Source organism: Canis lupus, chromosome 17, assembly GCF_003254725.2.
Source record: "Canis lupus dingo isolate Sandy chromosome 17, ASM325472v2, whole genome shotgun sequence".
NCBI lineage: Eukaryota > Metazoa > Chordata > Mammalia > Carnivora > Canidae > Canis > Canis lupus.
The window spans coordinates 30,001,339-30,016,851 of NC_064259.1; the positions used below are offsets into that span (position 1 = coordinate 30,001,339).

Consider the following 15,513-nt stretch of genomic DNA (forward strand, 5'->3'; position numbering starts at 1 on the left):
AAGGGACCTTTGGGCTTTTTCCTTTCTTCTACTTTCGGGAAGTGATTATGTGTGCAGACTTCCCCTTTCTTGCTTAGCTGTCACATCCTTTAAGGACATTCTAGCTTCTGATCACTTTTCGCTTTGCCTCCCTTCTTCCTAGCATTCAGACACAGCACTGCCACACCACCTGGGCCCCAAGCAAAAATATGAAATGGGTCCTCCTTCAAGTCTGAACGATCAGCCCCAGGGACGGATGGTGATTCAGTTAAGAACCTCCCTGCTCCCAACCATCTTTGGGGTATTTCTCTCTGCTGCCAACAAGAATATAACTCTACTGTAATAAGCCCTGGAAAACTGTATTTGACCTTGGACTCCACACAATATTTATTCATTGATTTTTTAAAAGATTTCTTATTTTAGAGAAAGCTGGGGGGAGGGGCAGAAGGCGAGGGAGAGAAGGTCCCAAGCAGACTCCGCACTGAGTGAGAAGCCCAACACGGGGTTGGGTCTCAGGACCCTGAGATCTCGACCTGAGATGAAACCAAGAGTCAGACACTCAACTGAATGAGCCACCCAGGAGCCCCTGAACTCCACACTTTAGAAGGAAGAAAGGTTACTTGAAACATGTTTCTGTATGTTCTGAGGAGTCCAACATGGAGACAAAGAACTTGATCATGACATGTGAGAAGCTGAAGGAGGGGAGCAGCTGAAAGAAAACTCAGATGGAGGGAAAACAAATCTTTAGGAATCTGAAGGATTAATTTAACTTGTTCTCTGAGGCCCTAGGATTACTGGGCAGAAGCTATAAGGATGTAAATTTTGGCTTCTCCAAAGGAGAAGTGGCTCCACAGTGGCTGTGGGATGTGTGACCAAGTCTGAGGACGTGGCAGGGAGCAGCCCTGATCCTAAGCTGCCTCTGGGGGCACGGCGGTCGGTGTTTTGTCCCTGCTCATTCTCAGTCTCCAAACCGGGAAAACTATCACCGCTCATTTCTTCATGGACTCCTGTCACATTCACCTGTGAAAACGCTTACACACTTTACCTAGAAGACTTTCCATTTGAAGATGGCCATGTTATTACTAATTGAGGGACAACGAGCCAAACTTCTGGATCAGAAACAGTAAAGTTACCACAGTGTAGGCACTCATGCCAGTCCTTTTGCAAACCTCTGTAAGACAGCTTCTCTGAATCAGACAAAGAATTTGAAATTCATGGAAAAAAATAAAGTCATAGCGTTAAGAAGTTTCACATTGAACTTCAATCAATATCTATGATGGAAAAAAATGTTACCAGAGAACACCCAATAAACAGCATCCTGAGGGGATGCTTTTCATATTTTTAGTCCATTTACTCCACCCAGGAGAAGATAAGAAGATGCCATTTCTATTTTTAGATTCTTATCCTCTCCCCTATCATCCAAACTGAGGAGGACATAGCTAGATGCTACAGACTGTGAAACTCTATGAGCTCCACCCCCAGCTGCTCAACTTTCATGAAAATGAACTTATAGCCAGACTGAGCAGGCTCTATTTTGTGGACCCACTCAAAAAGTCTAATGCATCTCACCTTCGCTTATTTATAAATGGACTTCTCTTCTCGTTTATGATTCAGCAACAGCTTGTATTTATTTTGCTTTTACGACCTGCTTTGTAGAAACCCACAAAACACCATATGGGAGATTCACTACTAATTTGTGTACACACCTCACATTTATAGGATCTAATTGAACTGGTTGAAAGATTTTTTAGAAGCAAAATTGGAAGACGGCACATCAACCTCACAAGTCTGCACTTTTGAAGATAGGCCATCAAACACCCTTTCTCCCTATTAAACTTGGTTATTGGGGAGGACTCGATATGGGAATGGATTCCTGGCAGTTGGAGCAAGGCAGGAGGACAGGTTCTCTCAAGATGCCTAGCTCACTTATCACTAGTTTTACATGGAGCACAGTGTCAGGCTTCATCCGATGGACCAAGGTAGACACTGTAGTTTGGTGGATGTGAATCAAATGACCCCATTACCATGAACTGCCTGCATGGTTCCATAACTAATGCATCCCACCTGATCTGCGAAGCTCAACGACATTATCAATACTGAAAGAGAACTTGACCCCAGAGTTTCGGCCTCTTGATTACTCTATTTCCCTAACAGGGTGAAAGGACAGATATAGGATTTTCCATGTCATTCTCTCAGCCTGCTCGGACCCTTGATAATCATTCATTTTCACCGGATGGGCTGAAACATGGCTTCTCCACATCATACCAGCACTGGGTGTATTTGGAAGCTGGCAGTGGCCATTCCCTTCTCCACCCACTTCCAAGGCAGGCTCTCCTGTGTTATTTGTACATAAATAGCTGTACACAAATATTTGTTCAATAAATGAATGAACATTCCCCTCCCCCCACCACACCAGATTGAGTGCTCTTCTATGGACACTAATTGGTTCTTCTCTTTTTGCCTCCCACTACACAGAGCACACGGTAAACATTAAGTCAAGAAGTTTTAAAATCCATAACCCCTGCTACCCTTCCCTCATGAATGATGAGGTGGTCTGCTCCCAGGTGCCAACAACCAGTCCAAGCCTATAGGGGATCCTCTAGGAAGCAGCAAGTTTGAAATGCCTGTTTCTCAAAGGAATTTATACTTGTGATAGGAGTGGCTAACCTCTGAGTGTTTGCCATGGACCAGGTAGGTATCAGAACACATCTCTTAGGAAGCAATCTTAGACTATGCCCATATAACAGCTAAAGCCGTGGAGGAGCTAGAATTTTTGCCACCATCGGGCTCCAAAGTCTGTGCTCTTCATTGCTGCTGGTTGGCTAATGTGACGATTTGCATGCAAGTGAGTTTATTTTATTTTATTTTTTAAATTTTTATTTATTTATGATAGTCACACAGAGAGAGAGAGAGGCAGAGACACAGGCAGAGAGAGAAGCAGGCTCCATGCACCGGGAGCCTGACGTGGGATTCGATCCCGGATCTCCAGGATCACGCCCTGGGCCAAAGGCAGGCGCCAAACCGCTGCGCCACCCAGGGATCCCTGCAAGTGAGTTTAGAATGGGATGGCCACTGCAGGTTACCTGCCTTGAGGTCTGACAGGATGAAGAAGAAATGATACACTGTGATCTCAACACTAACAAGAGGCAGGGATAATAACTTCTTCACCTTGTCGGGAGCCAAGAATGAATAAAATGGTCCTAGACAGCAGCCAATAGAATTTTGTCAAAAAGAATCTCAAAAGGAATTTGACTTGATGTAAAAAAACAAACAAACAAAAGATTAAAATTTTGCAGTAATAAAAGCCCCCTGAGGCTCAGGGAAAAAAAACAAACATCCTGTTCTAGAAAATAGTGTTCAGTGCTGTTAATTCTTTTCCCAGAGGAAGCACGTGCACCGGGCCGCACAAAACCACCATGTGGCTTTCACTGGGGACAATGGCTCCCTTCCCTCACTGGGGACACTTCACTTCCCCCGTAGCTTTCTGAAACTAAGAACCCTGTGTTCCTTACATGGAATGTCCTCCCACCTTCTTACCATCAACCCCTACTCATAACATCCCCCAAGGTCCGCTTTTAGTCACTTCCTTCCCAGAGAAATTCTCTAACTCCCCTCACGCAATCCAGGCTCAGTACTGCACTGGCCAAGGTTTTCTTAGGACTCCTATGTTATTATTTTTTTGTTTTCTGGTTTTGTGATTTTATGTCTGTTATCTCCAAGTAGGTGCTAAGCTCAGTAAGAATAATATAGACAAAGGTACTATGAGTAAAAGCTACTGTTGATAAAAATCTCTTCTTTACGACAGATCCCCTACAGAGCCTCCTCCTGGCCTATGAATACCAGAAGGCCTCATATTTTATTGAATAAAAGCCCTTTGAGTACTCCCTCCATCCATCCGCTAGACCCCAGGTCTGCAAATTATAGTCAACGTGCCAAATCCAGACCTTGGCCTGTTTGTGTAAATAAAGTTTTATTAGAACACATGCATGCCGATTCATTTATACATTGTCTATAGTTCAGTAGTTCTCAACTGAGGGTGCTATAACATCCCCCACCCAGGTGTCATTTGGCAATGTACAGAGATATTTTTGATTCTCATGACTGGGGGGTGCTGGTGCTATTGACATATAATGGGTGGGGCTAGCGGTGATGCTAAACATTCTACAATGCACAGGACAGCCCTCCAAACAAACAATTGTATGGCTCTAATTCTCAGTAGTGCTGGGGTTGGGAAACCCTAGCAGAGATGCTTTCAAATGACAAGGTCAGAGTTGAGTAGTTATGACAGACTATGTGACCTTCTAGGTCTAAAATATGAACTTACCCCTCAGCGAAAGTCTGAGCCCCTACCTTAGATATGGCATTTCCACAGGGTTGGATGGTTGTTGTCGATCCCCCCAACCCTCAACAATTCCCCCTGTAATCACAACCATGCACGTGGCTTCAACTTTCCCCTCTAACAATAACTTCCACATCAGTGTCTTTAGCCCACATAACTTAACTCTCAAGTTAACTACTCAAGGTAGCTCTGTAGACCAGGGCCAGCCGATGACAAGATTTTAAAGAAATCAAAAGTGAGCTACTGGAAACCTTTGACAATGCTGTAACAATCAACACGGCCAGTGGATTTTTCTCCTTGGATAGGCTCCCGACAAGTTTGGGAGCTGTGTAGCATTTGGCTCACAGGGGAGCTGGTTGTGTGCCCAAGGGCTTACTGTGCACACTAGTATCAGTAGACAGTGGACTGGAAATTAGAAAATACATACTAAAAAAAACCCTGCTCCTTCACAAATAGCATCAGGCTTTTCTCCCCTAGTTTTTTAGACTTCACCTGGCTCCCCCCAGGCACTTCCTGTTCAACCCAGCCCACAGGCTGTACCATCTTTCCTCCTGCCTACCCTGGTATAGGCCTCCTGTACTGTCCTCTCAGTAAAGGGCAGGAAGTCACCCAACTCCAAAACCCGGTTGTCACCCCTACTTCTTCCCCTGCCGTGTTCTTCACATCAAGGCCCACTGATATCTCCCATCGCCAATCCCACTGTCTCAGCCTTTTCTAGCCCTCGAGATCACTCTCCAGCATAAGGGTATTGGCCTCCCCATCTGTCTCCTGCCTCCAACCTTGTCTCCTAGAGTTAGCCAGCTACTGTGCCCAAGTGACCTAATCACTCTCAGTCTTCAACCCAGGCCCACCCAACAGCCTGGTTATAAAATGACTCCTGTGAGGCTGGGTTTTGCAGTCTGGGTCCTGCCCACCCCTGCAGCTCATATTTCCCACTAGCTCCCCATGGCCTCTCTTATACCTTGCTTATACCTCAAACCCACCAAATGTCACATTATACTGTAATCACTACTGAGTCTCCTACGAGGCTGCCTTCTTTGGGAGAGAGACAACTAGATTTAATTCAGAGTTGGCACTGAACAAATGTTTGTTGAATGAACAAATAGGAGAGTTTGAAAGAGACTGCCTTGCACTTCCTTCCCTGCCCAGCCTGCTGAAAATGCATGATGGAGTCTTTCTATGAGTCCTACGGGAAAATAAATAAATAAAATCATTAAACAATGGAGCAGTGGCCTCTTGTGCAAAGGCTTTCTTTCCTTGTTTCCACCTGTAAGACATTTTAACCTTTCTCTATCCATGTAGGCTAAGAATCTCACAGCCTATCACTGCAAGCCCCAGTAATTCTGCAGGCTTTTAGAGATCTTTGGGATTAAGGCAAAGAATATTTGTTATCATGCTGTTTGAGAGGGAAAGGGCTTCTATCCTTGACTGCAATGTGCAAATAGCGTCTCAGAGAAACGGGCAAGACTCAAGAATAAATTGACAATATGTTTCCCTGAATGCAGACTCGCTAGTTATATGGAGGCCCTGGAGAAACTATGAGCTCGCTCTCCTGACCTTTCTTTTCAAAAGGAAATGGGTTAAGGGGGAAAATTTGGATCATTTGGCCCAAGAGGTACAAAGAAACCTGACAAAAGTATGATGGACATTCTACAGGAAAGGATTGCTTTAAGTATTAACTGGGACTAGCACAGAGAGCACATAAGAAAAATACTTATTGAATGAATGAATATCCTGGCAAACAAAACAGCAGACAGGGCTCTCTCACTGTGGTTCTAGCCTGAGGGGAGAAGACAGCTGGCCTAAAACTTGCTGCCAAGCTTGCATGATCCTTCTAGAACTCCAGACACACATGGGTGCCAGCTATCTGCTCTGGAAATTGAGACAATTACTCCAAGCCTGCTTCTCTTACAGGTGCCTACCAGAGCTGAGTGCTGCACAACACAAACCATCATCTTCATACCAAATGAAAAGCCAGAGCATCCCCTGAAATTCAAATGAAGTAGGCGAAGCATGCTATTGACAAAAAACCAACTTTCATTTTCTCCTTAAATGCTATCCGCAGCAGTCAGCAATAAAATGGTTTGTGTGTCCACCCTGTGAACCATCTCCACCACTGGAAGGGGTCCCCACCACCAGCCTGCTCCGAGGATCATTTCTTCCTCTGATGTGGGGCTGGCCTCTCCTATAAGCGTACAAGCAAGCGTCCTTTCCTCTCCAGAGGCAACTTCTCTCTGTCTTGAGAACAAGTGGGGACTTCCTGGAGTTGGGAAAATGGATCAAGCGCGTTACTGATCAGATAAAGAAAACTGCTCAGGGCCTCTAGCTATTTTCTTTAAATGTCTGGTAAACTGTCAGGTGAGAGGGAATCTGGAGGGTCCCAAGGAAAGAACAAGGCATGTGATGCAAGTTCATAGCGAGGCCAGGTGGGGCTGTGTCTGAGGAAGGAGTCTAAAACAACTCGAGTTAATCAGCTTGAAGAAAGGGAGAGGCTTTCCCCGCTGAGTCTGAGATCTGGAGTCAGGATTCCAGGGGTGGGGGGCGGGGGGAGGACGCATTCCTGCCCGGGGAAGTTAGGGTAGCTGGCCCGGAGGCCACACTCCTAACTTAAAGGAGCCGTCCCTGGCCAGGGTGTGCCAGCTACGCTGACATACAGGCTGACATACAGGCTGAGACAATCAGAGACTTGTGTGTGAGATTTATCTGTCCTCAGTATTACAGATGAGGTACTTTACGACAGGGGTTCTTCACGGCGTAGGGCCAACTTCTACCCCTCCTTTCCTCCTCTTTCACAAAAAAAAAGAAAGAAAGAAAGAAAGAAGAAAGAAAGAAAGAAAGAAAGAAAGAAAGAAAGAAAGAAAGAAAGATCTAAAATCTGTTAATATACCAGGTTTATATTTTCTTTCTTTGCTTTGGGTAGAAAAAAGAAGTTTGAGGGAGACTGGGCCAAGAAGGAGGACTCGTGTTTTCTGTCATTCAACTCTTGGGGCCTGAGTTTCATCTTGTCAGAACGAGAGGGTGGCCTGAAACAAGGACCCCTTCCATCTATGAGATGTTGTTAGGGTCTGTGATTCTATGTCTGCAGAAACATCTGGTGTCCAGGGAATTTTAAGGAAAAAAAAAATACTTTTTAAGAAAGTTCACTAAGACTGCCCTTAGAGTCAAAATACTGGTTACCAGCTTATAAAATGTTCATCATCTATTCCCATCCTTCTCGGTACCAAATTAAGGGTGCAAAGCAATGCCAGTAATTTTCTCTGGGAGCCTCAGCGTACTTATCCACACAGTGGGGACAGTAGTAATGTCTTCTCGGGAGGAGAAAACACACGTACCGCTTGACAAAGTTCCTTTAGGCTGTGAGCTGGCAAATCAGCAACTATTACTAATTATTCCAAGAAACTAGAGCAAGACAGGCTGCAGGTTCACTGTTGGGATGTTTCTCCAATCTTATTTCCTTGGGATCTGGTCATGTACGTAACCTGATTGTTTAAGTAGTGTGAAAGCCCCCCAGATGTGTTGGTTCCAAGCATAATTCCTCATTCTGAGAAAAAACTGGACTTGGAAAGAAGTCCCGGACCGTTTCCCTCCCCACGCTGCCCCAGGGACTTGCCAGGCAGCATCCACCTGGCTGGCAAGGGAAGCCCCACCTGCCCCCTCAGGGCAGGCCACGGCCAGAGGTTTCCCCACCAGGAAGACAGAACAAAATCCACCCGTGAACAGAAACTTCATACTAAACTTACAGGAAGCCAAAAAAATCAACATTACTGTGGAAGACACTGCACTCTGAAGCCATCTGAGGGCAAGAAAACACTTTGCAATTTGGTGCTATGACACGCACACACTGGCACAGGTGGCTCGAGCTGACGGACGCAGTGAGAAGTGGGCTTCGGAGAGAGAGGCTGCCTTTGTCCAGCCCCTGGTTGGGATCAGAGGCTCCCACACAAGGACCTTACTCGCCTCAGTCCTGGGCTGACACAGGGCACGAGCAGCCACCATGGCACCTGGGCGCGAGAGAGCTCTGGCACAGGTGGAGCTCCCCCGCCAAGAAGACTCACAGGAAGATCTGGTGCCAGCCTGCTTCTCAGAGCACCTTGCATCATCCTCACCACCAGACCGAAGGACCCGAGGTGCCTCCCTGGGGATGTGAACAGTCTGTAGCCTGGGAAAGGGTAACTTGACTAGAGCAGGATTTGAATGTGCTGCTAAGTGAAAATGACTTCTGGCCTGACAACACGAAGAGAAGACCATGCCATAGGCAGAATCATGTCACAGGCTAGGACGAGACTGTCTACTTTTCCGTTAGGTCTGCTGGAAGAAGATGAAAGCTGATATAAAAAAAATAATAATAAAAAAATAAAAAAATAAAATAAAATAAAGTAAAGTAAAGTAAAAGAAAAGAAAAGAAAAGAAAGCTGATATAAACTAAGCTCAGTCCCTACTTTCAAGGAGCCGGCAATAAATGATCTTTTACATGCAGTTAAGTATTAGAATTCAAAATATAAGACACTGTGGAAATGCCTCTGCTACAAGGGGAGAAGGAGTAAGAGACTGACAGCAGTCCAGAGCTAGAGAAGAGTCTGGAAAAAGTCCATCTGCTTCCTCTGCACCCACATCCCTCCCCTTCCCCTGCTTCACAGATGAAGGGGCACAGCCAACCCAGAGAAGGGTCGGGGTGTGCCTTGTGACACAGCCGCTCAGTCAAGGGCTTAGAGCCTTGTCTCCTGCTGTGTTAAAATCAATGTTATGTGTCTGAACTGACCCTTGGCAAAAAAAAAAAAAAAAAAAAGTTAAGAAAGTAAATTAATTAAAAGGGAAAGAAATCAAATATGTTCTAAATAGCAAAGCCACATTAAGCCAAAAAAGCCTTGTTTAAAAAATGTGTGTAGCCAAAATGATTATAATGAATTTGAACAGAACAGGTCTTTTTCAACTAAACACACAGTGATTTATCATTGGTGTGATGTGTCCACAAATATGACCTTCGAGCTGTCACCAGAACATGACAGATTCCCGAACGTGTAAGCTGTCTAAATAGAGACTTGACTTTGAAGTTCTCTGCCTTGCACACTGGCTCAGGTTGCTTTGCTGCAGATCTGCACTGGTCTGTTTTTTAACCCAGGGTTTTATACTATTAGTAGTTAAGAGTGCTATGCTGATAGATGTCACTGATCTGGGCTCCCTGGATGCTACAGCTAGAGGTGATCCAGCACCAAACGCCTCACTGAAGAGATGAGAGAAAGACCCTAAAGTCCATTACACCTGGATCAGTGCTAAGACCAGAACCGATTGTCTCACATCCAGGACCTTTGTGATGGTTTCCTTCGGTTTTGCATTAATTTAATCAAATACCAAAATGACAGGGGTGCTTACATCTTCTAGTGTGTTTTTGTGGCTGGCTCTAACCCTATGGTTCTCTAATCTCTTCATCCTTGGGTTTCTTCTGCTCTGGAGGGCAGGCTGCAGTGTGTGGCTTCTGTCTCTGGCTCAATTACTCCCAGAGTGTGTTTCCTGCCAGACTAACCCCACCAGCTGCTCTGTGGGCTAATGATTTGAGAGACTCTGGACATCGTCTCCCTGTGGAGATTCACCGAACACAGTGACATATTAAATGGTCTGGAAAGTCCTGCAGAAAGGGACCTTAATCAAACTAGTTTCCCATAGAATCCTTTTCTGATGCTATTCCTACCTCAGGGTAGAGTTATGTGGTGCTATACTAGCTCACTGCAGATGTATTACCACTGCAACAGGGTTTAACAAAGAACCAAAAGCTAGAAGGTGAATAATGACTTTTTCATATGCAAACAAAACCCAAATCACTGAAAGCAAGTTCTTCTGATCTCAAATTTGAGACTCAAGGATTCTACTATTAATCCATGACGTGGGTGAACAATAAGGATTCATCAAATACTAATTTGGAACTCACTAGCTTTCAAATTCATCAGTTTGCTTGGCTATTCAGAAACAGAACTATTAAACTATCAAGATTCATATTATAAAACTGTGGTTTCATTTTAAAAATGGCTTTTCCACCAGAGGTACTGTCGAACTCAGCCCATCATCATGAGACACTGGTGAACTTGGCATTGAAGAAATGTATCAAGGCCAAGGAAGGCATTCTTTTCTTTTCTTTTTTTTTTTTTTAAAGAAAAGAAACATACCAGACTATTGCTGTAAAACTATTTGGCTATTTATATTATTTATTCTGGTTTGTGGGGGTACTGTTTTGTTTTGTAACCTTTAAACGGGGCAGGAGAAGGGCAGATTCCAAATGGAGGCGGACAGCTCAAAGGCTACTGCTCTTGGTTTTGAGTTAACCTGAGTTATTCTGGGCCACACTTTCCAGAACCCCTACTTCGGTCTGAGCAGCCTCCCCCAGCTAATCACAATCCCACAAGTCCAAGACAGCGGAGGCCAGGCCAGCCCCCACGGGTTATCCAGGGCACCTCTGGTAGGTTTCCCAGGCCTCCTTGCTCTATCTGTCATACCAGAAGCTTATCTGGCAGGACCCTGGGCATGTGCAGTGGAACTGTAATGAGGCCTGACTTCCACCAAGGACAGAACCTTCCTGCCCAGCTTATTGGCGGCTCCTGCCACTTGCTTAGCACCTCCTGAAGCAGTGTCTTTATGAAACACGAATTAAAGTCCACTAGTGCCAGGGGATGACAGGACCAGGCCCTGTGGATGTGGTCACTGGCCTGAAGGAGGTGAGCATCCAGCCTGGTTACGGGACACCTGCAAGCCCTGGTTCTTCAAAACTTGAATGCAAGGATGTGGTCCACACTGCACTCCACTTCATCCCTGGCCCCGGAAATTCTCTGCTCCTGGATGTTGCAGGGTTCTTTTTTTCCTCTTCATTTCTTAGTCCTACGTTTTCATGTAGCAAATCTCTTCATTTATGGTATAAATGAAACGCTCAGGTTAATTCTAGCAGTTTGAAGCTGGGTCCACTGCAGAAGAAGACTGTTGCTATACCTGTGAGATTAAACTATTTTCAAAAATGAAACCATTCATATGGTATTCCCCTGGGCTGGCAATTACTGCCATCTTCCTTTGAATAGAGAGTACTACGAAATGAGTTCTCTGCCAGAAGCCAAAAACCCTCAGAAGAGTCAGATTTAAGAGCCTCCTTGCCCCTTCTCCCTAGTGGTGGGGGTGTGGTATTTAGTACAAGGTCAATTAGACCTGAATTCAAACCTAATTCTGCTACTTACTCAGCTGTGTGGCCTTGGCCAAGTCACTAAACATTTCTGAGGCTGCGTTCTCATCCTGAACATAACAATACTATCTACCTCAAAGAGTAGTTATGGATATTAAGCAAGAGAGCCAGTATTAAGCACCTAGGAAAAAAAATGAAAGCATCAACCTTTTTTGTGCTTATTCTGGACCGGGTACTTGTCAGTGCATTACATTTTTTTTTTAATTCATTTCACTCTCATTGTAATATTATTACCTCTATTTTATAATTGTTAAACTGAGGTATGCAATAAGTAATTTGCTCCAAGTCGCACAGGTATTAAGTGCCAGAGACAGGCTATAAGCCCAGGGCAGCCTGACTCAGTGAGGCTTCTTAACCTCAGGGTTTTCTCCTCATCTCCCTACCCTAAAGAGGTGCTGACATTCATGCAGGATTAGCCACTCCTGCATGCCAATTAAATTGCATATGCATATTTAGGTAGGTTCCTTTTACTGTAATTTTGGTCAAGTACAGAACAGGTCTGCCCTCAGCTTCCACATCTATAAAAAGAGGATATTAACAGTTTTCCTTCACAGCATGATTGCTAGAAATAGATGAGTTAAATCGAGGTAAAGGGCTGAACAGAGTGCTTGGCATTTACAACAGGCCCCATGTAGGAAGTGCCTTTATCATCCAAAGTCCTGAACAATGTGATGTAATAGCAGAATTCACTTGGTAAAGGAGATTTTGTACCTGGCTATCCTTGTTCTCTGGCAAATGTATGGCATTTAAAAATAGACCGAAGTTCTTATTTAATCAATAAGTAATCAGGTCCACAGGATTCTGGTTAGAAAGAAATTAGGCCAGGCTGAAATGAAATTAGACCAAAAATAAGAATTTTAATAATTAAAAGGAAAACATCAGAGCAGTCTTTCTGGAGGGTGCCTTCAGATTATGAATTGTACTGTACCCATTGGACAAATGCTATGGCTACTGGGCACGGAGCTTGTGAAAAATTTATGGCCTGGTAAAAATCTTTGGGTGATATAGGTTAAAACAACTTTATCCCCACTGCCATTGAATACCATGAATTCTAGAAGCAAAAAAGGGCAGCTTTTGTGAACATGTTGGACATAAAACAATACACCACATTAAAGGAAAAGCTGGACAGCAGATAGACAAACTAGCTCATGTGAGCACTCCAGCAATAATTTTTAGGGCTTTGTATTTACTTCTCTTGCACATTTAGATTTGCAATGAAAAGCAAAAGAAAGAAAGAAAGAGCAACACTCCTTACTTTAGCTGTCTTTACATGTTACATTCAGATAGAAAACAGAATTTCACTGCTCAGATTTGGAGGGAAGGGGGAGCTCATCTTATTTCACGTCTGTAGCTGCTGCCACAGCCACAGCACCATGTTCCAATCATGGAATTCATAATGTAAATCTCTTGCAGATGATACCACTGGAAAACAGAAACTGCCATGGATCCAGAAACACATCCAAATTTCTGTAAAGTTCTTATCTGAGAGCCCAGAGGCTGGTACTCAGTGTTTTTCGTTCAGTGAGTGAGGCCCATTGGGAAATCTACATTCTTTGGGAGACTTAAGAAGAACTTTCAACCATTCTTTGACTATAAAATACCTGCTATCCCTTCTTCCACATGTGACAATGCTGAACATTTCACAACTGCCCCAACTTATCTCTTGAACGTTTAAATCTATACTGAAAAGGGTTTGTGTCACACACATACAGTCTAGCTTATTCTTTAACTGTCAATCAGAGCCCATACAAATTACAGGTGGTGTCAAAGAGAAGACCTCTAGAACCGTCCAGAAAAAAAAGGAGAAGTTGCATTTCTTGGTTGTTAGACACAAGATCTTTCCTAAGTTAGAACATTATAGGGAATCTTTTAAATCACCTTAGGGATACCCCTGGGGCATCATCACAGCTTCACGTTGAGCCTTTTGTCTCCCTGTGATGTGGGGGGGGGGGGGGGGGAGTCTCCAAGACTGGCTTTGCTATTCAAATACAGACATCTGCTGCACTCCTAATTCCTCCTTCTCTTTAAAAGGCAGCACCCCCAAGAAACTCTTGAATATTGTGAGGCCTAAAAGTTGGGGGTGGGGAGGAAATCTTTGTCTCCCTAACACATTCATCAATTCCCTCCTCCTTCCCAGCACCTCCCTCCCCAGAACCCCCTACACCCTCAGGACACATAAGCAGCGACTCCCCCAAATACACAAGGGCTGGAAAGATTCATGTTGCAATACCCTCCTGACATTCCTCTTCCCGCCCTCATTTTAATTCACTCACTTTTCTTTTTTTTTTTTTTCTTTTTAAACAAAATGTAATTACTTGACTGTCAGCCTGGGCTGCACTCTGGGGCTTTTACTCTTTTCAACACAGCTGCGCTTCGGGCTTTGATGCTGCTGTCCACGCAGCTTGTCCCAGCCACAGCCTGGCTCTCGGTAATTCAACATTCAAGTGCATATTTATTTTTAAACTGACCTCTCCTAGACTGTACAGTATAAAGGAGGTCCTGCCAAAAAATATGCTACTTTCTATTTATAAGATGAAACACATGCCTCCCAAAGTCGAGAGGAGGATGGAGTACAATAATTCATAACAAAAAAATGACTGGCCAGATCCATTCGTCCTCACATGTCTGATACTTGTCTGTGTCAAGACAGTTTCAAGGAGAAAGAAAAAAAAAAAAAATCTTGAAAACGGTTCAGCTGTTCAGAAACCACAAAAAAAAAAAAAAAAAAAAAATTAAACAGCCAGACCTGCAGGTTGGATGGAGCTGCAGCCAGTGCCCCCGTGTCAAGGGGGGCGAGGGCACCCGGCGGGCACTGCCCCGGCAGAGCGGCACGGGGCACCCATGTGCGGCCCTGGTGCCCACCCACGACGGGAGCGGAGCGGCGGCCATGTGCGGTTTGTTCTCCGATGGAAAAACGCAATCCGCGCCCAGAATGGCTGTCAATAGCTCGGCGGGTGCAGTGCAGCCGTGCAGCCCCGCCCTGGAAAGCGGTGGCCGCGGACGGAGGGGCCCCGCGTCTCGGCCGCGCCGCCCGAACCCCTCCCGGTTTGCTTTAGGTCCCCTGGGGTCCCTGAGACACCAGCCGGGAAGGCGACGCGCTCGGAGCGCCCCGCGCACGCCGGAAGCGGCCACCACCGCGGATCCGAGCCGCTCTCGGGCAAGGAGGAAGGCGCCCCGGGCAGGCAGCAACTCACCGGCCACCCCGACGATCCCAGCCGCGGCCCCAGAGCGGGACCCGCGCAGCCCCGGCCCGCGGACCCGGCCGCACCTCGCAGCGCCGGGCACGGGGAGTGGGCGAGAGGGCGCCCGAGGCGGCGGGCGTCCAGGCTCTGCCCCCGCTGCAGCCCCGCCGCCCGCCTCCGAGCCCACGCCGGGGCCGCCGCCGCCGCCGCCGCCGCCGCCGCCGCCAGGGAAGGTGCGAGCCCGACTGTGCGCGCGGCGACCGGCCGCGGAGCTGAACCTGCGAAGGGCGGGGCGCTCGGGGCGGGGCCGGCGGCGCGGGGGGCGGGCCGGGGCGGGCCGGGCCGGAGGGCGCGCGCGGCCGCGGTACCTGCGCGGGGGCCGGGCGGGGCGCGCGGGGGTCGGTCGCCGCACGCCCGCGCGCCCCCGAGTACAAGGGGCGCCCATTGTTACCGCGCTGGCGCCGCCCGCAGGGGGGCCGCTTGGGCCCGAGCAGCGGCGCCCCGCTCCCTTGGCACAAAGGGAGGTCGCGGGACGCTTGCTGCAAAGAGCGCCCCCGGGGTGCTGGCTCCCCGGTGCCCGAGGACAAAGGGGCCCCGCCCGCGCCCGGACACCTGCACTACACCTCGCGCCCACCCCTCCCGGTCCGCACGGGCCAGTCGGGCGCGGCGGGCGGGGGACCCTGGAGGAGGCGCGGCCACCCGACCGCGCGGACCCTGCCCAGCCCCGGGGCCCCCGGCCACCCGGGCCCCCGGCTCCAGGGGCAGGTCGTGTTTTGTCGGTTTCTCGCTCGCTCCCT

At 47.0% G+C, this 15,513-nt stretch overlaps 1 protein-coding gene and 1 long non-coding RNA gene across 4 annotated transcripts in view; one reads left to right on the forward strand and one right to left on the reverse strand.

The window, feature by feature from the left end:
• The window catches only part of LOC125752748 (uncharacterized), a 4,770-nt gene extending 2,376 nt beyond the window's left edge, over positions 1-2,394 (forward strand). Inside the window, exon 2 of the long non-coding RNA XR_007402917.1 lies at positions 143-2,394. This is a non-coding gene — a long non-coding RNA (uncharacterized LOC125752748). The remainder of the gene's footprint in view (positions 1-142) is intronic.
• Positions 1-14,908, reverse strand: part of CDC42EP3 (CDC42 effector protein 3) — a 23,524-nt gene extending 8,616 nt beyond the window's left edge. For 2 of the 3 annotated variants that reach the window (XM_025454155.3, XM_049095497.1), the window contains exon 1: positions 14,729-14,866. The gene's annotated coding sequence lies outside the window, so the exon portion shown is untranslated. Of the gene's footprint in view, positions 1-14,728 lie in introns of all 3 variants that reach the window. The other variant, XM_035700553.2, reaches the window with a different exon arrangement.
• Positions 14,909-15,513: the final 605 nt, after the last annotated feature.